The 23,779-nt window shown below is 40.9% G+C and overlaps 1 long non-coding RNA gene across 1 annotated transcript in view; it reads left to right on the forward strand.

Moving 5' to 3' along the window:
- The window catches only part of LOC147915878 (uncharacterized), a 170,514-nt gene that overhangs the window by 62,196 nt on the left and 84,539 nt on the right, over positions 1 to 23,779 (forward strand). The gene's annotated exons all lie outside the window — the stretch shown is intronic.

Raw genomic sequence — 23,779 nt, forward strand, 5'->3', positions numbered from 1 at the left:
CCTAAAGAGAGACTCTTTCCCCAGCCACTTGTGGAAATCCATTTCAGGTCAACTGGGACCAATTGTGAGTTCTGGCCTCAGGCAACATTCCTATGTGCAGTCAATAAATTAATGGGTGACAGACACCTTGAAATGGGTTGTGCTTTCACTGAATCAATGTCTGATATGGCAGTTTTCCTCAGGCCAAATCCCCACTGCAGTTCATAGGTTGGGTCTGACTGAAGAAATAGATGGATCCTTGAACTTTCTTTCTTCTTCTTTTTTTAAAATCACTCTAAGAAAGCAGAGTGCAATATTCTGGCACCAACATTTTTACTCTCCTGTCCTTGCCTGTCCTCTCTTTAATTGGCCTGGAAGAACTCCTGATGTTAGTAGTTTCATTTGGATAGAACTCTACAATGCCTTTATCTGGCTGATTCTAGTTTAATCGTTTCCTCTAAGAAAACAGTCCAGAAGGCCAAAGAGGGAACAGTTCCTTTACAGTAGCTCCTTTTGAAACCTCTGGGCAGCAGGAAACAGAGAAGGCTGCCCTGTTGGTTCAGCTGGCTTTTACAGCTGAAGATAACATGAACCACAAATCTGTTGAGGTTCGTGTTTTCGTGGAGGGGGAGGAGAATTCAGGGAGCAAAATAAAGAGAAGTTTAAATTTAATATTTCATAACTGTGTGCTCTCTTCCAGGTTTTATTCCTGTAATATTCCCTGTGTGTGGCCAGGCCCTTCATAACACAGCACTGTTGAAGGAGAGGGAAAAGGAAAAGGGAGCAAGGGTAGAGGTAGGGATAAAAACTAGCCTTTGCGGGGAAAAAGACCACTGCTTTTAAGTCCCAACCGTGACCCTCACGGCGCTGAGTTGGTCATTCCCTTCTGAACACAGGATAGGGGCAAGCATGGGCATGGCATCTATAGTGAGGCCAGAAGAGGGAGGTGACCCATTTAGAATCTTCTCTGTAAAAATGAGTTCCTGAGGCATCAGAAAGTTGAGGGACTGAGAGCTCTCCTTTCCCTGAGGATGTGTTGGGTAATGGCTGCTGGGAAAAGATAACAACGAATCTGAAGAATGAAGATGGTTGAAACATTGGAGCAAAATCTTTTTTGTATTTTGGAATCTTTTTGTGGAATTAAAAAATAGGCAAAGATTTTTTAAATCTCTGGAAAAAGAACAAGCATTGGCGCGTCCACATTATGCATGCAGCACTGTTCCTGCCACCAGACTGGGAGTCTCACAAGCTCAGCTGCTTAGGAGAGGCGTATTTTATTTTCAGGTTGGCTAAGCTATTTCCTGCCTTTGGAGCAAAACCCAGTGCAGCTACTGTACCCTGACGATATTTTTCTCTCCAAATATCATAACCTTTTACATAACAAGCATTCTGCTCTTTCAAGGGCTCTGAAAACACAGATGGAGAAATACAACAGCACCATTTTATCCCGTCCCTCAAGAAGAACACCCCTTTCTCTAGGTCTATACAGCATTGCTGGGATTTCTGAATGTAAATGTAAAAAGATGACAATTGTGTTGATCTCTCAAGAATGAGAAGAAATAAACAAAACACACAGTAGTAGAGATCAAGTCACATAGCCTTGAAAAGAGCAATGAGAATAGGGCCAGTTATAGTTTCTGGGCTGATTGGGGGTCTGTCATGGCAGAGCAGAGGAAGAACGGGGAGGTAGTGGGCTTGTGAGTGGCGTTTGGCAGGTCACATTCATTGATGAATATTTCTTCAGTGCACAATCATAGAGCTCAAAAGACCGTAGATTTCATATAACCCAATGCCATCGTTTTCCCGCAAGACTTGCTAGAGCGGGTGGCACAGTCAAGCTGAGATTCCAGGGATCTTGTCTCCCAGGTTGGTATTTTCCATTGCTTTGAGTTGGGCATTTTACCATTCAGGTTAAAACACATAGTCTCTGTCTTCTAGAGGCTTACAATTGAAAATGTCTATTTCTCAGAAAAAGGAGTAGTTTGGGGAATGAATTAGCACTGACATGACCAAAGAAGATCCTCAGTTGTGAGCCTGTGTGGCTGGGTGGCCATAAGAAAACCACTGAGCTTGTCTGTGCTTGCAAGTGAACTGGTCAGAAAGGGGCACTGGGGCAGCTTCTTCAGCATTTTTAGGAGTTAGTGGTTCTATACTAAACAAATTATTGTGTGTGAGGGGAATGAGAGTGGGCAGATGTGAGGTTCAAGTTCTCATTTGAAAGTGTGATATTGGAATAATATTCCAATATTATTATTATTAATAATTTCAATAAAGAAACTACCTGTTTCTTTATCAAAGGTCAATGTGGGTTCTCACAGTGACATGAAATGCCCTGGCTCTGTATCTCTTCCTTTACAAACAGGCCCCACATGTCAGCTTCCTGACTGACTTCTGGTAAATCATCCTCAAAGGATTCCTGGCATTCACCTCATGGAGGATTAAAACTTCCTCTCACAAACCAAGGCCGCACACAGGGGAGAGAGACGACAAAGGAGGGTGTTGTTGCTAATTTTATACCAGTTGGGAGAAGAGAGCACCAAAAGGAGAAAAATGCTGTGGTATAATTTTAAAAATCCAGGTTCATAAGAAAAAATTTTACAGAAGATTTTTTTCTCCATTTTTTTCCACCCTACCTAAACCATTCCTAAAAATGTTCTTATTGAGGTGAGAAAGACTATTTATGCTATCACACTCTATGTTGAAACCCACAACAAAAGGTTTGACCAGAGTGGCATAGGTAGGGGTTAGTGATGTTGACCCACTGGATTCCCAACCTTGGCCCCAGAAGGGCTTGGGGGCAAACAGTGTTTCCAATGGGGCTGCTTTCATCCCTCCCTTTAGGAGGACTGGAAGAAGAGTGTGATAGAGGTGAAGGGGAGCCCCATGCTCATTCTTCTGCTCCATCTACTTCTTTCTGAGAACTAAGATGAAGAGAACAGTCACATCCATCAACGACTGAGAATTCCTGGAAAATGGCAGCAGGGTGTATTAAACCTGTATTATTAAGACCCAGAAGAAACCAGGGACATGGGTCGTGTTTATCTCATATCTTTGTGGGAAACTGCAGTGTTTTCTTTAACAGAGATGTGAGTCTTAACCCTTCACGAATGCTGTGCTGGCCGGTATTACATCTTGCAACTTTTTACTGATTTTTCAGAGGTAGAATACCTGTAATGAAGAATTAATGTCTAGTGAAAAAACAGAAAATGAGCTTCTGGAGAATTCTGTGCTGTTATGTTAGGATACGCGAACAGGTTGCTATAGTGCATGTTCAAACAGTCCAGAATGAGACAATACTAAAAATATTTATTTTGGGACCCAAAGTAGGTGTTGACATTGATGTGAAGGGCATGCAGACCCACCCAGCTGTCTTTCTGTGCATTGCCATGACGTTTAAAGGGCCAACCACCTCTTGAGAGTTAATATGCTTTATTTACTAAAAGTAAAAATTTCTTTGGTCCCATTTTTCTTTTTGGGGGTAAAAATAATTTGTTAGCTGTCAAGACAACCAGGCAGAAGGAAAAATAGCTTTACCTCTTCTTTTTAATTTGCTTTGATGACGTGGTAACCAAGTAACCAAGTTGGCATATATACTGAAACTATGTTGGATCAATATCTCTAGGGAGGGGCCAGGTCATCAGAACTTTTTCAAGCGCCTCAGATGATTCTCTTGTGCAGTCAGGGTTGAGAAACCGCTTGTCTGAAGTCTCAGCAGTTTCACCGGTGTTAGGAGGAAACTTGGTCAGAAAGGGGACACTGGGAAAGGCAAACGTGTAAATGAGCTACGATGTATAAACGTGCTGCTTTGTGAACTGCTTCATCGAATTAAGGTATGAAAAGAACTTTGAGAGTTCAGTTATTTCACTGATGTGCATCCAGATAGGAACATACTCAAGGAATTGATATTCTGTGTTTAAGGGCTTTCAGTGCTGAGTATCCAAGGGTCTTTCTGTAACCCGTTTCTAAACATTGCAATGGATGGAAAAGCAAGCAAGTAAGTAGACCAGTAGTAAAAAGCATTCTAGAAGGAGCCTATTTTTACAGAAAATAAAAATGGAAGTAAAAGGTTAAATTAGGATTGCTTTGAGACTATGCACTATGGGTAAATTTTCATATATACATATCACAAATGAAACTGATTTGGCCAAACCAATTTATAAATGCTCTTAGAACTCCCTACCAAAATTTTTCTTCTTAGTTAATGCCAGAGAGAGTGTTTTAGCCATTTCTCTGATCTCTTGTAAAGGTACCGGTCTGGCTAGATTCATAGGTAATTTCCAGGTCATAATAGCAATGACATATAACTTACCATATTTAAAAGATGTAATTATTGGAGAAGAAAATTAAAAGTGAAACTTTCATTTTCATTGAGATACAAGAGGATGGAAAATCTTTATAAAAGGAAAGACCAAAAAAAGTCATGTAAATATTGAGGTTGAAAATATAAAATGTTTTCTGAAGGAACTTGGGGACACATATTAGTAAGGACGCTTTTCTTTTAACAGCTAACTAGGCAGTCAGGTGGGCTAAGCTCCAAGGCTGACGGTCTCCCCTCTTTGGTTCCTTCAGGGTCAGGAGGCAAGTGGAGATCCTTAAGGAAGATGTGGGTGGCCGAGTCTCGAATCTCGAAGATGGGATTCCATTCAGTTGATGCAGGTCCTCATTGTTTGTGTGCAGTGGGGTTCTGAATTCATTTGGGAAAGTGCTGAGCATGAGAAGGAAAGCAGTCACTAAACAGTGACGAATGGGACCCAATGGGAGATGCAAAACCAAAGGAGGGAACAATTCTTTAGCTTTCTCACTTCATGAAACAGTAGGACTTTCCCAGCTCAGCCCAGAGTGCAGCTTAGACTTCCCTCAGGGCCACATTAGGATGTTCGTGGGCCCTGGGCACTTTCGCCTTTTGGGTCCCTTCCTTCATAGAAAAACGCTAAAAATTATATTTTATGACTGTGTTGGTATAAAGACAAATAGATTAATATTATATATAATATTGCCTTTAACCTAGAAAGTTTTTTCTGTTTTTAAAAGAGGTTAAAGGTTTTTGTGGACTCCTAAAACCATTGTGGGCCTATGGCACTGTGCCTACTGCCCATTGGATAAGTTAGCTTGACTGGAGCAGGGTGAATGAGGAGGCGACAAGCAGATTTAATGGGACGAGTAGCAAGGGGACACACCACACAGGTGTGTGCAATGGTAAGGATGTTGGAGTTTATTTTCGTAAGTGAGGCGGTTGTTTTTGAGGGTTATGAACAGAGAAGTGACGTGGCCTGATTTACATTTTAAAGGGATAGTTTCTTTTGTGGAAAATGTACTATAGGAGGCAAGGAAGAAAATCAGAGAGAGACAAGTTAGGGGCTACTCTGATAATCCAGGACAGAGTCAGTGTGGCTTGTCCTAAGGTAGTGGTGGAGGTGGGAAGAAGGGGTCAGATTATGAAGAGATATTAAAGGTAGAGGAAAGAGGATGTGCTGATGGACTGGATGTTGAATGTGATGGACGAGACTCAAGGAGATTCCAAGGCCTTTGCTTGAACCACTGGAAGAGTGAATTTGTCATTTGTTGAGATGGGGAAAATTGTAGGGAAAGCACATTTAGGGAGGAAAATCAAGAGTTCCATTTTGGACATGTTAAGTTTTGGATGTTTATTAGACATCCAAGAGGAGATGTCTGGAGTTTAGAAAGTGGTTCAGGCCAGGGACAGAAATTTGGGAACATCTGCTTACAGGTGGCATTTAAAGCCAGGGGAGAGGACGGGATCAGAGAGGGAGTGTTATGTAGATGCAGTAGAGAAGAGGCCCAACGACTTCAGTCTCAGGTTCTCTGATATTTCCTGGCTGGGAACATGAAGAGGAACCAGCAAAGGAGACTTTGTAGGAGTGGCCAGTAGAGTAGGAAGAGATCCAGAGGGAGTGGTGCCCTGGGGACCAAGTGAGGAAGCAGACGGGTCTGTATGAGCAGTTGCTTTCAAGCTTTGACCATCTCTGGCTGCTTAACAGCACATGAAATGATGGTAGACCCACATACTTCCTCCCTGTTGTGGGAGGAAACCAAGTTCCCACTGCCAAAAATGGGATGGAAAATCAAGCTAACGATCCTTCCCCACTCCCCAAATGACTTGCCACAAATAGAGAAATTTAAATAATCTCTTCTGGTTTGGTTAAGGCACAAATATCCCTGAGAGGGTAGAATAAGCCCAAGAGGGAAAGAAATCTTTTCTCGTGGTGGGAGAATCCTTTCTACAGATGCATGACCTCTCCTGGTCACATCTGAAGAGGCGTTTTCTCCCCTAGAGCGCCAGCGTGGTTCTGGACGTTACAGAAGGAAGTGACGAGAAGTGTACATATGGCAGTGGTGAGGGATCCAGTAGTGGACCCCACGGGTGTCGTCATGGTGGACACATAGACACGATGAGGGAGGAGCTCAGGAAAGAGAAAGCAGGGCTCATATCCAGAAGAGAAGGAAACAGAATGCAATCAGAAGAAAAAAACATTCGCTTTGCTCCAAATAAAACCTCCCACAACCAATAAAAGTTACATTTAAATGTGACTGTTACAGATTTAGTCAAACATTGATCATAAGTTAGCAGTAGCACCCAAGGCTGTTACTGTAGGGTTTCAGAAGATTTTAAGAGGATAGTAGAAGAAAATCTTGGGTCACATTTTATGCTGGACTATACCTTTAATTTTTTTAAAAAATGTAGGAAAAGGAAACAAATTGCCATTATTAAGGGGGAGGTGAGGGGGGTTATCTGAAGTTTTTAAGTAATTTAGAAATAAAATCTTTTAAAAACTGCCTGCTTCTGAGACCACATTCTGACAGTAAAAATGTAAAAACTGTATTCTGTTCAATGGGGTTAAAATTATAAAGAGACAAAGACAGAAATAATAAGATTATGCTTAAAAGATACATATATTTTATAAGATTATCTACATATATGTGTATGTGTGTGTATATGTGTATGAGTGTATGTATATATATTTATATACACATGCAAATATACATATGTATATACAAATATATAAATATATGTGTGTGTGTTTTGGCTGCTTGTCCTTGACTAGCTCTCTTCCTGGTTATAAGGTGACTTCCAGAGTTCCAGAGTTTTCTGTCATGCAAGCATGACAATGTCCGGTGGAAGAAGGAGACTATCTCTTTCACATGACTCTTTCCATATTTATATATATATAAAATATGTGTGTGTGCTTTGTCATATATATGTAACATAATTTTATAAAAAAATATATAAAGCATAATATTATTATTTCTTTGTCTCTTTATAATATACATGTCAGTATAAAGTACAGTTGTCGGGGGGCTGGCCCGGTGGCGTAGAGGTTAAGTGTGCACGCTCCGATGCTGGCAGCCTGGGTTTGGGTACTGGGCGTGGACTGAGGCACTGCTTGTCAAGCCATGCTGTGGCGGCGTCCCATATAAAGTGGAGGAAGATGGGCACAGATGTTAGCCCAGGGCCAGTCTTCCTCGGCAAAAAAAGAGGAGGATTTGCATGGATGTTAGCTCAGGGCTGATCTTCCTCACAAAAAAAAAAAAAAAAGTACAATCGTCATTATAAAATTTTGAAAACAAATAAAAGAAAAACATTTCCCTACATCAAACCGTCCAACACAACCATTATTTTGGACTATTTCTTTCCAATCATTTTTCCTAGGCAAATTTAAAAATCTATACAGTTATAATTATAAAATACATAAACTTTCATATCTTATTTTCTCCACAGAGCATTGAGACATGATTTTTTAAAAGTGAATAACTGCCTTTTTAAACTGGAAATTCCTTACAGCAGGATCTTACATATCTTCGGGCTGCATTTCTTTCATTGATCCAAAAATTATTCCCTACCAAGGAGTTCGTAGAAGACCCCGTTAATCACTTCCCCTCCAGTAAATTCTCTTTTTTATTTGCAACCCAAATCCAACTTTTGTTAAGACGTTCATGCATCCTTTGTTGGCACCCATTCCCAATTCCAAAGTGATTGGGCTTAGCCAATCATGGTGGTCTATTCCTCTGTGTGGGAGCATGTGCCTCAGTTCTATCCAGTGAGATTTAACGGGAAATCGGGGAACACTTTATTATTAAAAGAGTTATGAGAAAGAGATGGTCCCCTTCGTCCACTGGACATTGTCATGCCTGCATGACAGAAAACTCTGGAACTCTGGAAGTCATCTTGCAATCAGGAAGAGAGCTAGCCAAGGTCAAAGCCTATATGCTGAGGTTGGCAGAAAAGAAAGACAGAAGTAAGCGAGATATCAACCCTGGTATTTGTACTCTACCTAATATCCTGCTTAAATATTCTTTGTTGCTTAAATTGATAAGTTGAGGTTTTCTGTTACTTGAAGCGAAAGCATCTGCACTAATGCTGAGCCACTGCCCTTGAGCTCCGTCCTCTCTCTCCTTTAGGAATTGATTCTGTGACTTGGGTTGCTCAGAGAGAAGGCCGCCATGGGTGGTTGCCTTTGGCTCCTGATATTGCCCAAGAATTTGGCCCGTTGTAATTACTACTAGTTTTTCTCTGATCTATACGTTTCCCCATTCCCGTAATTTTAGGAAAAAAGCTTAAAATATCTCTACAACCTACTATTAAATGTTGGAAAGCTTACATTTGGTATTCATTCATTCAGTAGGTGTTTGAGCACTTCCTTTGGTCTTGTATTAGATATTGCCGGTACAAATAAGCATGAGGCATAATATCAGTCTTCAGGTTGGTCACTCAATATATATTGCCAGTCAAGTGTTAGATGCTGAGTTGTCACTGAGACCAGAGTCTCATGGGAAGAGACAGATAATCCCCCTAAAAACCTAACTTCAGTATAATGTACTATGTGTTATTAACAGTGGCCTAACTAAAATATTCTAGGAATCAAAATTGAGAGATGACTCATTGCCTAAGAGTCAGGAAAAATTTTACGAAGGACATATTTGATTATGATGTGCTTTGGTGTGGAAATAATATTTGAATTGGGTACTGAAGAATGAGGAGATATGTGTGAGGAGAGAGTGGGAGATGAGCTACAGAGATTGGTGTGTGATTGCAAATAACCTGATGGACCAAGCTAAGAATTTGGGGTTTTATCTTGTAAGCATGTAAACGTGCACACCAAGGGAACGTGGGACATAGCACTAAACATGCAACTGCAGGCATAACATTTATGTGAAGTCTTGTGGTTTATCTGAATTCTTGTGAATATTGCAATCCTACTCCATAATATATTCATATTTGATAATATACACTTACTATATTTTTCCAAATCTAAGTAAAAGTGATGGCCCAGGAAGACATCTCCAGTTTATTCTGTGTTTTAGTCTCCCACATAACAGCCACAATCTTTGGGGGGATGTATCCCAGATTGAGAAGCACTCTACAGGCAATGGGAAGCTAAAAATTGTTTTTACAAAGCAGGGAAGGATAGAAGTGGGTCCCCTCTACTCCCCAAGAAAGATATCTCTGGTTTCAGAATGGTACATGCACTGGAAAGAGAAAGGGAGAAGAGACTGGTGACATGTGAGTGGAGAGAAAGTACTAAATGGGACTGAGTGAGAAGTGGGATTTAGCCTCAGTGAATATTAGTTGTTTATCTCCCCAGCATCCATTTCTTCTCCTTGCAGCATAGCCCTGGCTTTACCGTGTGCATCTACTCCTCTCCCGCTCTGCTCCCGTCTGCGTGGGGCTCTGCATCCAGCTCCAGGAGTGGAGCAGGTGACTCTGCCCTGAGCCAATCACCACACTGCATTTCTCTGACAACAAAGATTAAGTCAAGTGCTTCAGAAACAGACATAGCCCTTAGAGCATTTGAAGATAAGTGTTTTTGGATGATAACTTTGGTAGCTGTGTAGCAGATGGGCTCAGTGAGCATAGCTGCTGGAATAGCCCAGAGAAGACTTGATGGGAGCAGTAATGGGTGTGGATACATGAGGCTTATGGAAGAGGCTCCACTTTGACTAAGTGCCTGCTGTGTACTAGGCATTGTGGCGGGTGCTTTGTATGTATCTTAGAATGTAAGCTCCATGAAGGCAGGGATTTGTCCATCTTGTTGGTTATTTGTTGCATATATACATGAATGAATGGATGAATTACTCTGTGTAACCAATTCTTATCCTGTCTCCAATCCTCTTTCCATAATAACCTTTAACTCCTACAAATCCCAATGCCACCTCCTCAGACTGGACTACATCAGCCTGTTGTGCGTGCCCGTTGTCCCCTGCACACTTTCTTTCCCACACTCATCACACTACTCAATGTCTTTCATTCCTATTAGACCGTAAGATCCGTGAGGCTGGAACCATGCCTGTCTAGTTCACTGCTGCACCTAACCAACGTATTGAATCAATGACACTCCCTAAATCTTAAGTCAGTCTTCTTACCCTCTTTTCACATATGAGGGGCTCAAGACACGAGGGAGCTAAGTGACTCGTACGAGGTAATAAGGTGCATCTTGGAATATGTTATAGAAATACCACTTCCAAAGTAGGCTATTCTGAGAAATGCTCAAAAAGTTAATTTTTTATTTCTAGGCCATTTCCATTATTTTTCTGGCCACTTAGATATATAAGTACAATTTTAAAGAAATATTGAATGCAAGAGACGGGAACACGCACACATACGTGCACACACACGCTTGCCCATGCACTCCACTTTTGTTCCACACTCTGTATTGAAAACTCTGTCAATGCCTGAGAGTGTTGAATTATAAGTGAGAAGCCCTAACAAGAGACTATATGAACCTGATATAGCTCTTAGGGGAAATAAAACTATCGTAAACAAAAAACAAAGGCCAAAATAAAAACTTCACACTCGCAACCCCATGAGAATAATAAAAATGATAATGATAATAACAGCTAACTTTTATTAAGTGCTTGGAATGTGTCAGAACTGTGCTAAAAGCATGCCATTCACTCTCATTCAAGCCTCGTAGCAAAGATTTGCAGTAGACCCAGTTAATCTTATTTTATAGAAAAATAAACCAACTTGGAGAGGTTAATAATTTTCCCAAAGTCACATGGAGAGTGAGTGACAAACCTCAGACCCCAGCATGGCTCTGGCCCCCGCGCCCGTCCTAGAGAGAACAAACCCTGGGTGCTGGGGCATATTCAAGGCTCCTGAAAAGCACCTTTTATACTACAAAACCTGAGCCTTGGAGCACTAGAAATTTGGCAATTTCCAGATACATTTGACTTGATTTCAGTATTGTTGATCTAAAGCACTTTTTTTGAAACCTTTTTTTGAGATTTGGAAACATGACTAAACAATTCTTTAAATCCATCATTTTTGTGGCAGCAAAGCTGGTTTAAAATGAATGTGTTTCTTCTTCACTATATGAGGAACGATTTCCCTGTTTTCTCTCTCACCTCACCTCTAAGGCATCTCCCATCAAAGTAACTCAATTCTTGGTACAGGTGTGGTCTGGTGGTTTCCAATCCTGACTATTGGTCAGCATCACTTGGGGAGTTTTTTATTTCTGTTTTTTGTGCTATTGTTAATATTTAAGGCAAAACAATTCAGAAGCAAAACTAAACAACAACAAAACAAGCACCGTATCGAGTATGATCATGATAATGATACATTACATTAACTTTCTCATGTAATCCTCCAACAACTTTGAGTTAGATACTAGTGAACTGCTGTGTAGAGAGATTGTTACTTGCCAAAGAACCACAATTCTAAGTGGACTAAGCTCTGAAACACTGGGCTACACTGCCTCCTTTTATTGAAGACACCAAAGCCATTTCTAAAATAATCCCAACTGGATCCTCCCACATTAACTGATCTTCTCGTGGTTCTTCAGATGGCGAAGCTCGTCCATCAGGTAGAGACTCCACATTTCCATTCATAGAAGGCATCCTTATTCCTGTTGTTTCTAAATTTTTGCCAAGCCAAAAAGCTCCTATGTTGGAGGAAAGACTGAAGTATATTTCGTTGTTGTTCTAGAAAATGATACAACAAAATTGTCATTCAAAGAGGCAATCAGAGTATGCAGTAAAAGGGTCAGGTAGTTAATTAAGGAAAACATTCTGTTAATCTGGATTTTGTGATGTTTGTAGTATTTGTTGCCTCTTTGAAATTATTCTTAAACATTTACTGTCCTACTTAGTTGTAATGTTGTGTTCTATTTCTTATAGAGAGCTCTCCACGTGATGTAAGCATTAGACTTCACAGAACAGGCTGCCCCTGGGGAGGGGAATCACATTCATGATCTTGGTCTCCTAACGTCCTCTTTTAACTAAGGCTCCAACATTCAACTATTATCACCTTCTAGGGGGCCATTTGCCATCGTAGAACTGGATCAAAATGTCATAGATAGTAAATGACTCTCTTCTCAGCTTATGTCAGCCACCACACTGTCCTATCAAAAGGAGTCTGAGACTGAGTAGAAAGTAAAGTTAGCTCTCGTTTATCCCCACTTGGTTTCAAAAAGGAAACAGTCCAAAAATGGGTCCCAAAATGAAATTGACATGACAGGACTATTGGGAGCATCTAATATGGTATTTCCTTAGATTGCTGTACCAGTTGAATTGGACCTTTTTTATATTTTCTATGTGAACATATATTTTGGTAAATGTCCTTTAACCAATAGTATACCAAAATCTTTTGTACTTAACTTATTTGAAGGTGACATATTCAGCCACCTCAGTTTTCTGGAAGACATCTGATAGCTCAGGATAAAGTGGGAAAAGACAGCCAAATGTGTTGTCACAAATTCCATTAATTAAAACAGGTACATTTTACCCATAGATGAGCCATAGAGGATCTCACTCTTAATTTGGGCATGCTTCTACTAAATTTAGTTGTATGCTTGCCTACCATTAAGTTTAAAAGAAGTAAACAATTAAGAAATGTGGAGCAGCAGGGTACTATGAGAAGGTGGCATTACTGTGGGTCTAAGTAAGAAGGAAGAAAAGCTGTGAAAAGAGGACATACGAACTTAACAGGACTAGAGGCCGTTTTGTAGGGGATAAACAGTCCCACAGAGCAGAGTGTTCCCGAAGGCTTTGTTTGGTGAATGATGTTCACAATAAACAACTCTGAGTCATGCATAAAAGTTTAATTTTCTTCAGTAGTCCCCTGAAAATAATATTACTAAATGTTATGGTGCTTAAAATTTCAATTATCTAGAAAATTTACTTATACGTCTATATCAGTTTATTTTAAAATAATGTGGTTTTAAAGATAATAAAGAGACACATTAGAACAGCATTCTATTTTATCTGACTTTGGAATGCTCTCTGTGATATTTTCCCAGGCACTGCTTGCTTTGATTATATTAATATTATTTGCATTCCCTGCCTGTACGTCAGGAGAGAGTTAAGGAGTCAAGTACCTCAGGTTAGAGACAATGTGAGATTAAACAGTAAGATTAAATGTTTGTTGTGTATAATTCAGAATGTGTATAATCCACACAAGGTATCAGGGAGTGATTGCATGTCATCTGTGAGGATGGATGTGTGATCCTCCTCTTCCCTGTGTTAGGACCTAGCGGAGCTTTCTCATTGCTAGAGTTGCAGTGGAATCCCCCACTAGATGGTGCTGAGAAGCAGCGAGGGCCGGACCATGAAGCCTTGCTTTCTGATCCCCTCCCCCATCCTGACCCTCACCTCTCGTTCAGTGTGCTTGATGTTCCCAGAGAGCGATTGTTCAGGAATGTCTAACGATAACAAACCCTCTTTCAAACATTAGACAAACACACGCGGAGGTGGGTAAACATCATTAGTGGACTTCTCCTTTGTCTGTTATTAAAAGGAGTGAAGCCTAGTAGTCCAAAATGCAAGCTGGTGGGCTTCCAGCTGTCGTCTCGATAACAAGGCACCTTTTGAAATACATGGATTATCTGTTTGGGGTGGAAAAGAGTAGGGGGGAGGCGGGGGGTAGAAGAATATTTTAAAAGCGTGTGTGTTGTGGGGGGAAATATGAAGTCTCCTTTGACAGCAAAGTGGAAGACTCAGACACAAGCAGCTTGGAGTCAGATGCCCTTGTGTTCAAACCTGAGTATGTACAGTCAAAAAGAAAGGTGGAGAAGTTATTTATGCAAAGCTGAAATGTCATACACTTACGTGGACAGCTCCTCGTAACGATAAGTGACACATATGTCAAGACAAGAAATCAGTTTTTCTTTGTGATTAAGACCTTTCAACTTAATGCAGGAGAATGCTCCTGGCTGCCTCAAATACATCCTGTTAAAACAGAAGTCTGCGCTTAATCGCTCCTTTTTAGAACACGAGTCTGATTTCAAGCCAGGCAAAACATAGAGAAAAAAACATTTAGGAATAAAGTAATCTTTGTTTCCACTTTTGCCCAGGAAAAAAGCACGAGCATTTGATTAATGTTGATTCTTAGGTGTTCATTTTAGAGCAACTTGGGGGATCCCGTGAGTTGAACCAACTTCTTACTTTATAAATCTTAAAGAACTTCAAGTTGAAGGAATTTAACTTAAAATAATGGTGTCAAAAAAGGAAGTTAAGCATTATTTCTTTACTATTATTATTATTGCCAAACCCACTAGAGCAGACATTCTTGACCAAGACCATGAGTCTGCAGTGGTTCTTCCCACGACTAGCCAGGACTGCCACAGTGCTTTCCTCATTGCTTCCTCTGGTGGAAGTGTGCATTGGACTGTTTCCTCCAGATGACTGCCTGTGTGCCAGGAAGAGCAGGGGATGTGGACAGTGGGACCGTGTTTGGGGAGGCGGAGGGGAGTGGGGATGTAGACAACACCAGGAGTAGGGATACAGTCATAATCACAGGCCATGAAGCTGTGGGGCTGAGGACACAGGTGGGACATGAGAAATGTCGGGGGAGGAGACTGAGGTCAGGAGGAGAAAGGGGCATGGATGCTGCATTTCTAGGCAGCCCTGTCTTTGAAGGTGAACTTTGTTTTACGAGGGAGGCTGAGGAGAATGAAAACAGGTTGGGGAGGCAGGTAGGGACCCTACACAGAAAATTGTCCTGGTGCATTTTCACCAAGTGCTGTGCTGTGCGATGACCAGCGGGGCAACACGGTGGCAGCCTGGCGTGTGGCTCCAGGCAGCGGGGCTGTGTGATCTCTGATGCCAGCACCCAGGCGCCTCTCTGGGTGCCGGCCTAGTGTGAGGACCATCATAACAGCACGTTGTCTGTGGTCGCGGGCTCTTGCCTTGAAAGGGAGAGCCTTGCAGTTCTCTCACCAGGGGCTCTGAGCACATTGGCAGGTGGCTTTGGTGAGGCAATGGTGAGGAGCAGGGAGGCCTAACACAGAGTGTTAGGTATTTATTCCTGCTTTAAAGTTACCCTAAAACTTAGCAACTGAAAACAAGAAACATCTATTATCTCATCTAGTCTCTATGGGTCAAAAATTTGGGAGTGACTTAGCGAGGTGCTTCTGGCTGAGAGTTCCACATGAGCTTAGAGTCAAGATGTCGGTCAGGGCTGCAGTCATCTGAAGGGTTGACTGGGGTCGGGTGATTTCCTTCCAAGGCAGTTCACTCACAAATCTGGCAAGTTCCTACGGGCTGTTGGCAGAAGGCCTGCATTCTTCACCCTGTGGACCTCTCCAGAGGGCTGCTTGAGTGCCCTCACAACACGGCAACTGGCTTCTCCCAGGGTGAGTAATGGGAGAGAGAGAGGGAAGGAGAGAGAGGGGGCCACATGCTTTTTATGACCTAGTTTGGAGGGTCACATGTGGTCACTTCTGCCACATTTTATTTGTTAGTAGCCAGTCCTTAAGTCCTGTTCACACAAAAAAGTAGGGGAATTTAAGAGCCACCTCTTGAAGAGAGGTGTATTAAGTTGTGGGTATATTTTAAAATCCCGCAAATGGGGAATATGGCCGTGAGCAGACGGCTAGATGGACATCTCCCAGATGGTAGCACAGAGCTTAGCAGGCTGTGTCTCTCACAGCCCCTGGGACAGCGGCCCGTTGTCTCACTTGGGAGCTTTACAAAGAAATACCAGCCCCAGAGCCCCAGCTCAGACTAATAGAACAAGAATCTCTGGGGGGGTGGAGCCTGGGAATCTGTATTTTTAAAGCTTCACATATAATTATGAGCACAGGGAGGTTTGAGAACTCCTGGTCTAGACCAGCTGCCCAGTGGAAATACAATGTAAGCCGCATATGTAATTTAAAATTTTCTAGTAGCCACATTGAAAGAGTAAAGAGAAGCAGGAGACGTGAATGTTAATATGTTTTATTTCCCCCAATATATCCAAACTATTATCATTTCAACATGTAAGCGTATAAAAAATAGAGATATTTAACTTTTTTTCATACCCAGTGTTTTAAATCTAGCATGCATTCTACACTTACAGCACATTTCAGTTTGGACTAGCCACATTTTAAGCGATCAGTAGCCACACGTGTCTAGTAGCTCGACGTTTATTGATCAGCACAGGTCTAAACTCTAAGTCCCATAAGAGAGGGACCTTATCTAACTTGTTCACTGCTGTGCACAGAGCCCAGCGTGTGGTATGTCCTCAAGAAATATTTGCTGAATAGACTAATAATGTGCTGATATGAAATTAGAAGTAGATTATAAAATATATATTTATTTCACATATAGTATTGCCAAAAGATTCCAATGACTTTCTAGATTTTTCCACAAAAGACTGAACTATTATATATAATGCTGAAACTCTTCACAAGAAACCTTTCTGGAGTTTTGTTACTTGTTGGTCTGGTATTCAATGTGAAGAAATCTACATCACTTTATCCTCTGTGTGTGCAATCTTACCACTAAAGCCTACACACACTTCCAATGTTCAAAGCATAGCTTAGATCTGTCCCTGTCCCCAGCCCTTCTGCACTGCCTCCCTCTCCCCGCCCCATCCTACCCCACAGCTCTGGGCACTCCAGGGCCATCATGGTTCTGGACTTGAGTGGTCTGTAGCAGGAGAGCACCTTGAAGCTCCTACAGCCCTGTGGCCAAAGCCAAACCCCTTGCTCATCTTCTCGAGCATCTATTTGTTTCAAGAAAAGTTCCAGCACACTGAAAGAAGCTCTTGGCTTATTCGTTTGGGGTTTTTTACACTTCAGAATTGAAAGCGTTTCTTAGAATTACAAAAAATCTGAAAATATTGATGACACCAAAAAAAAAAAAAGAGTAGAACTCAGCTTCGCCAAACCATAGATTTTAAAGATAATACCCAGAAGCCAGAGAACTAGTAGTTCTAAATTATAAATTTAGAGGCCTATTTTTGTTCCAAATTGTAAGTGCAGTGCTTAAAAGAAACCAGTATAAGCACAATACTTTAGAAAAACTACGTAGAGAAGCACATAAAAGTCAGTATTCCAAATACATTTTTAAAAATGGGAACTTACTTTCCCTACTGTTCTGTATTACTTTTTTTCACTTAACTGCGTGTCATAACTGTATTCTCAGGACTCCACACAATCGTTTACCTCATTGTGTTTGGCTGGATGCATAAAAGTTCATGGAAATATGTAGTCTTATTGATGATCATTTATCATTATAAATGTTACATTAAACATGCTTGGACAATAAAAAAAAAAAAAAGAAGAGTAGCCTGGCCTCCATGGCTAATACGCCTGAGGATGTGAGGAGTGAAGGAGAGCTTGAGCAAAGTTCACGGATCTTAATGTTCCATGGATGAGGGTGTTTAATACAACATATGACACCATCTATTGTGGAACTTGAACTTTCTAGACATCCTAAATTATTTCTAGGAGCCAGGAATTCCATGAGTGAGTAGTTAGAATACCCTGCCAAGACCTGAATTAGCAAAGGCACTCAAAGTTCTCGGTCAAAGTCATCAGCCAAGTATTATACTGACTGATCCCAAACAGAGTAGCAACCAAGACTGCATTTAGCGAGCAGCACAGCTGGCCTTTCTTCCAATGGGAGACTGGCTCCTCATGCACTGGGCATCTGGGCCCAGAGCTCAGATGAGACAACTTGGGAGTATTGATAACACCAATAAGTAGTGGGATGGCAGGTGGGGGTGAGTCAACGCAACTCCCACTCACCTCAGAGAAAAGGAAACTCCAGGGTTTAGGATCAGAATAAAGCCACAGTGATTCTGTGCAGGCAGCCTTTTAGGAAGTGCTCCATACTCCCAATTTTGTAGATTTTAAGTTACAAAGACCTCAAAGCAAATATTTCTTAGTGACATGACACTGGGCAAGTCACTTAAACTCTCAAATTTCGCTCTCTCATTTGAAAAATGAGGATCATAGCTCTTGGTTATTAGAGCTTTAGTAAGAATCAAACAAGATAATTCATGCAAAGAGCTTAGGACAGGATCTGGCACATAGAAAACTCTCAGTACCAGGCAACGGCTGTTATTATTTGGAAGGAAACTAGGAAGGAAGAAGAATTTATCAAATCTAAATAGTGTTTCACACAAGATAAATATGTTCACTGATAAATCAAAGTCAAAGAATGTACCTGTAGGAGGAAAAATTGGCCCAGGATTTAGTGGGAATAGATTCCCACCAAATCCAAACTAAAACAATGTTCAGCTTTGAAAACATGATACAAAACTAAAGCAGACATCAGATTGGGCGCTGAAAGTTGCTTAGAGACAATAGTTTACCTCCCACATGGATTCCATTCAGCTGGTTAAGTGCTAAAGTCAGATCACAGTCAGGTACTGTACCTTATTTTCTGTCCCTGAGGGCATGGTAACCAACCAGGGCACCTGGCCGTGAGTCAATGATCCATGCTGTAACGGTGGCTCTGACAATGCACATCCGTGGCATCTCTCCAGGGATGAACCAAGTTTTTTCATTTCCTGTTTAGTTTCACATGGGTGGTGATTATTTATGGAGTAGCAGGAGGTAAATTTTTTTAGGTTCAGCAACCAATTGTGAGTTTTGAGTTTCATTCCCTAAATAACAATAAAACTAATAGTTTGATTACTCTATTGCGCTTAACGTTGGGGGCATGTTACAAACAAAGCTCCCCACACTGTCCTGGGAGTCTGCATAAGATTCTGTCTGATGTCCCCAATTTCACTGCTGGCAGCCGTTTCTTGCAGTTTCTCTGTCTTTTCTGCCACAAGTGATTGCACGCAGCTGTGGGCTTGTTCCGGGCCTGCCACCACTCCCCAGTTCCATCACCCTTCTGAGTTTTCCTAGTTCCTTTTTGGCTACAACCCCTGGGGATCAGACTTTTCTCTGCAAGGCCAATGCAGCTGACTAAAGGCTGTACAAAACAGAATTCTCAGTTGTTCCTGGCCTCATGTGGTGTGTAGGCAAGCCCCAATTCCTTTCTTTCTAAAAAGTGTTGAAGAGACTCCAGTAGAATTTGCTATGTAGTTTCTAGACTCAGCTTCCTGTTGAATGTTCCTAGCTAGAGAAGGTCTTCCTGCTTTAGTCCAAGGTGGGAAGAGGTGGCATCTTAAAGGTCCAGTGCTTTCTTTCTTTGTTGTTGTTTTTAAATTTATTTTATCGATATAATTGACATAAAACATTATATTAGTTTCAGGTGTACAACATAAAGATTTGATATTTGTATACATAGTGAAAGGATCACCACAATAAGTCTGGTTAACATCCGTCACCTTACACAGTTAAAAAATATTTTTTCTTATGGTGAAAACTTTTAAGATCTACTCTCCTAGCAACTTTCAAATATGCAATACAGTATTATTAACTATAGTCACCATGCTGTACCTTACATCCTAGGACTTATTTATTTTATAACTGGAATTTTGTACCTTTTGACCCCCTTTATCCATTCTCCCACCCTCACCCCTGGCCTCTGGCAACCAACAATCTGTTCTCTGTATCTATGAGCTAGGTTTCTTTGTTTTTGTTTTTAGATTCCACATACAAGTGAGATCATATGGTATTTGTCTTTCTCTGTCTGACTTATTTCACTTAGCATGTTCATTGCAGCATATGGGAGTGCATATATCTTTTCCAGTTACTGTTTTCATTTTCTTCAGATAAAGACCCAGCAATGGAATTGCTGGATCATACGGTAGTTCTATTTTTAATTTTTTGAGGAACCTCCATACTGTTTTCCATAGTGGCTGCACCAATTTACATTCCCACCAACAGTGCACAAGGTTCTCTTTTCTCTACATCCTTGCCAACACTTATTCCTTGTCTTTTTGACAATAGCCATTCTAACAGGTATGAGGTGCTATCTCAGTGTGGTTTTGATTTGCATTTCCTGATGATGCTCCATTGCTCTCTTACACCCACACAGCATAGGCTTCAGGCAACCAGGTCACATGGAGCTAACTGCATACATATCCTAGATTCTGAACAAGAAAACACACCACATGCATATATTCTTTTTTTGTATTTATTAAATATTTATTCCCCATCTCAAATTATATTTCTATTGGGCTCAAAGATGAATGAGAAGAATGAAAAGAGCAACATGAATAAATGGTTTGGAAAAATTTAGAAACAATTAGAAAAAATTATCTGAAAGCAAGGACTATGCCAATTTCATCTTTAAATCCTGAATTCAGATGTAGTGAACACTGTATTCTTGGCATTTATTCCCAAATTCTGTGTTCTCAACAGGACCCATTTCCCATTTGTAGATCATGTGATTCCACAGAAGGTGACTACAGCCATGGGTTGAGGGGTGACACACGACCCAGGCTAAGCTAATCACTGTATTCCTTCCTCTGGTCACAGGTTGGCTCAGAAGTGAACATGTGACCTAAGCTGGTCCAATCAGAATGAACCTCAGAATTTTGCTGGGAATTATGAGGCAAAGAAGCTCTCTCAGGGAGCTGCTGGCAGCTATCTTGGGACCAGTAGGGGATGATGCAGAAACCACAGAAAGCAGTGCGGAAACGTAGATGGCAAGAAGACAGGTTCCTTGTTTGACACTGCTGAGCCGCTGGATCAAGCCCAGCCAGAAACTAGCTCCATCTCTGCACTTTTCAGTTACATGAGCTGAAACATCTCCTTCAGTTGTAAGCTATTTTGAGTCATGTTTACTTTTATATGCAACTGGAAGGATCCCTCCCAATATATTGTAACGATGCCTGCCACATAGTAGGTACTCAATAGATATTTGTAAAATGAGTGAATGATTGAACAGCTATACCACACTGAAACTTTAATAAAGACTGAAAATATCTTTGTTTTATCTATACTTCTCACTCATTAAAACAAGAAAAATTATAAAATCAAAACTAGAGAAAGTCATCAATTTATATGAGTGTTTTGGTAGTACATTTGGTGAAACCTGATTGAATATGTTTATAGAGGTTCTTCTGCATACAAACCCTGGTAATCTTTTAACTCAGAAGGATGTCACATAATGGAGATAAATACCCTGACCATCCTGTCTAAAGTTACAACCTCCCCTGCAACACTCTCTCACACCTTCCCTTCTTGATTTTCATCCATAGCAATTCTCACCATCTGATATATATATTTTCTTTTACTTATTTTACTCAGGTATATATATGCACTTCTGTACGCTCTGTGAAGTGGGGATGTTGATCTCTTTTATTCACTGCTGTACTCCCAACACCTAGAACAGTGCCTTATGCATAGTAAGCACTTAGTAAATATTTGACAAATGAGTGAATAAATTATAACCTTCCTTAGCAGTCAGCAATAGAGACAGATTGCACATAAATAATCATTTAGAATAATACAGGGTCTTCTGCTTCAGGTTAGCTGAGGGAGTTTACTTGGGACCTAGAAACATCCTAGATCTGAGCCTCAGGGAGCTCTCATTCCACTAAAGGTTGGATGGGAGGGATTAATTTCATTTTGTTCAAAAACCACAGAGAGACATGGTGAAGACAATCTGTGTTCTCTCATCCGTGTTGTCGCTCTCTTCTCTGCCAGGCCCCGATCTGAGGCTCCTTAGAGCCAATCTCAGTGAATCTTAAAAAAAAAAAGTTTTGAGTCTAATAAAACAAACACAGGTGAGGCCAGAATACCAACAGTTGCATTTTGCTCTAGGCGAAAACAGTTTCTTCAATTCAGCTGCCATTTTTCAAAATAATTAGGCAATGTAGCAAAACGTAAGGAAGGGTTTTAGCTCTCAGAAAATATTTTATCAGGATCATATAAAAGAGTTTAGGGATAGGCCCAACTGTGCATGTATAATATGTCAAATAAATTTATATCAGAGATAGAGTCACAATGACTTTCTAGACATCCTTTGATTTCCCAAGCCAAATCAGGAGATACATTTCACAACAGTGCAGGAATTTACTGTATAGTGCATTTTGTCCAGACATTTCTAAGCTTTTCGCCAATTAGTGACATTCTTGTTTCTATAGAAACTAATGCACTTTAAAGGGAAATGTAGAGGAAAACGTAATGGCCAAAAGTGAACTAAATGAGAAAGCCATGTAACAGAAGTCAGATACATGAGAGAAGAATTTGTCAAAAAGTTTTCCCTTAATTTAAATAACTTTAATTGGAGAAAAAAAAAATCTTCAAGGAGTAGCTCACGAATAGTTTGTCATACATTTATAGTCATGAATTACTTTCCCCTTGAGCTTTGAGCACCAGATCATGCTGGAAACCGGGCAGGATCAGGTGAAATGGAAAAGATGACTCCTTAATTAAACAGTGATAAGCATTTAATTGTGCCATATGACTTATTATGACTGCTTAAAGGCAAATAAAGCATTTATTTAATATAAACTCAGAGAGTAAGTCCTGATGTATGCCATAAGGTGATAGGTGTTATCTGGTAAAATCCTGTAACATTGCAGTGAATTATTGAGTAAGGTCAATGAGGTTAATTTATTCTTTCATGACAAGGAAACTTACTGTAAAAAGTATTTTCATATATATATATATACACATACATACTATACACACATGTAAATATGAAAAATGTGGGTAGAGAAAATATGAGCAGAGAAACCATGCAGCATTGGGATCTAACTTCCAGTAGAGATTCTGACAGCATTTCAATTAGCACAAGCAAATTTCAGCACGGTGCAGGTGCATAGAACAGGATGGGACAGGAGCAGACAGGGAATGGGCGTGAGGACAAAACCGTGTCCACCCGCTGTCTCTGATCAGTCCCACAGGGCCAGTCCTGCTTGCAGTGGTATGTCCTGGGGCTGAATCTGCATGCACAGTCTTCACCCAGGAGCCTTCTCAGTTGAGTGGGGCTGAGGGAATGATACTCCACAGCATACAAGGTCCCTGGGTTCATGTGGGCAGAGGGAATTGACCTAAAAAACCGTTGTTAGGTTTTACCCGGAGCCAGTACCTCAGGGTGGGGTACGTACTGGAAAGCTGGCACATATTTGCACAAGTAAGTGAACATCTGCATCTTGGTTGACTGACTGACTTGGTGGGAACAGCAAACTCTCAAACTAATTTAAATAGAGAAGGAGTGAGAGAAATGTAGCAAAAAAGGAGAGAGTGGAAGAATTTTATATCTTATCAAGATGCTAGCCTTACAAAATTTTTATAGAAATACGCTTTATGTTATGAAGGCAGTGGAGATAGAATAATTCAAATTAGTCAGGTTAGGCCAGACTATGATGTGGTAACAAATGAACCCCCAAATCTCAGGGGCTCAACATAGTGAAAGCTTCTTTGTCACTTGCACCAAGTCCAATGCCAGTTGGCAGAGACTCACCTCCTCCCAGAGACTCAGCAATGCAGGTTTTTCACTTCGTGATTCTGTCCTCTCCACTCATGGCTTCCAAGGTTGCTGGGTAAGAGAGATGGAGAAGGCACCCCAGCTTCCAAGAGCCTCACCTGGACATGACGTATGTTATTTCTGTTCACAGTCATATTGCCCCAACCCAACTCTGAGAGAATGTGGGCAATGGAGAAGAGCACATGAATATCCAGCAAATATTAACTGAATTAGCCGCAGATATGAAAGGAAACGA

The sequence above is a fragment of the Ceratotherium simum genome, chromosome 12 (genome assembly GCF_057802395.1).
Source record: "Ceratotherium simum simum isolate JZ-2026a chromosome 12, ASM5780239v1, whole genome shotgun sequence".
NCBI classification, from domain to species: Eukaryota; Metazoa; Chordata; class Mammalia; order Perissodactyla; family Rhinocerotidae; genus Ceratotherium; species Ceratotherium simum.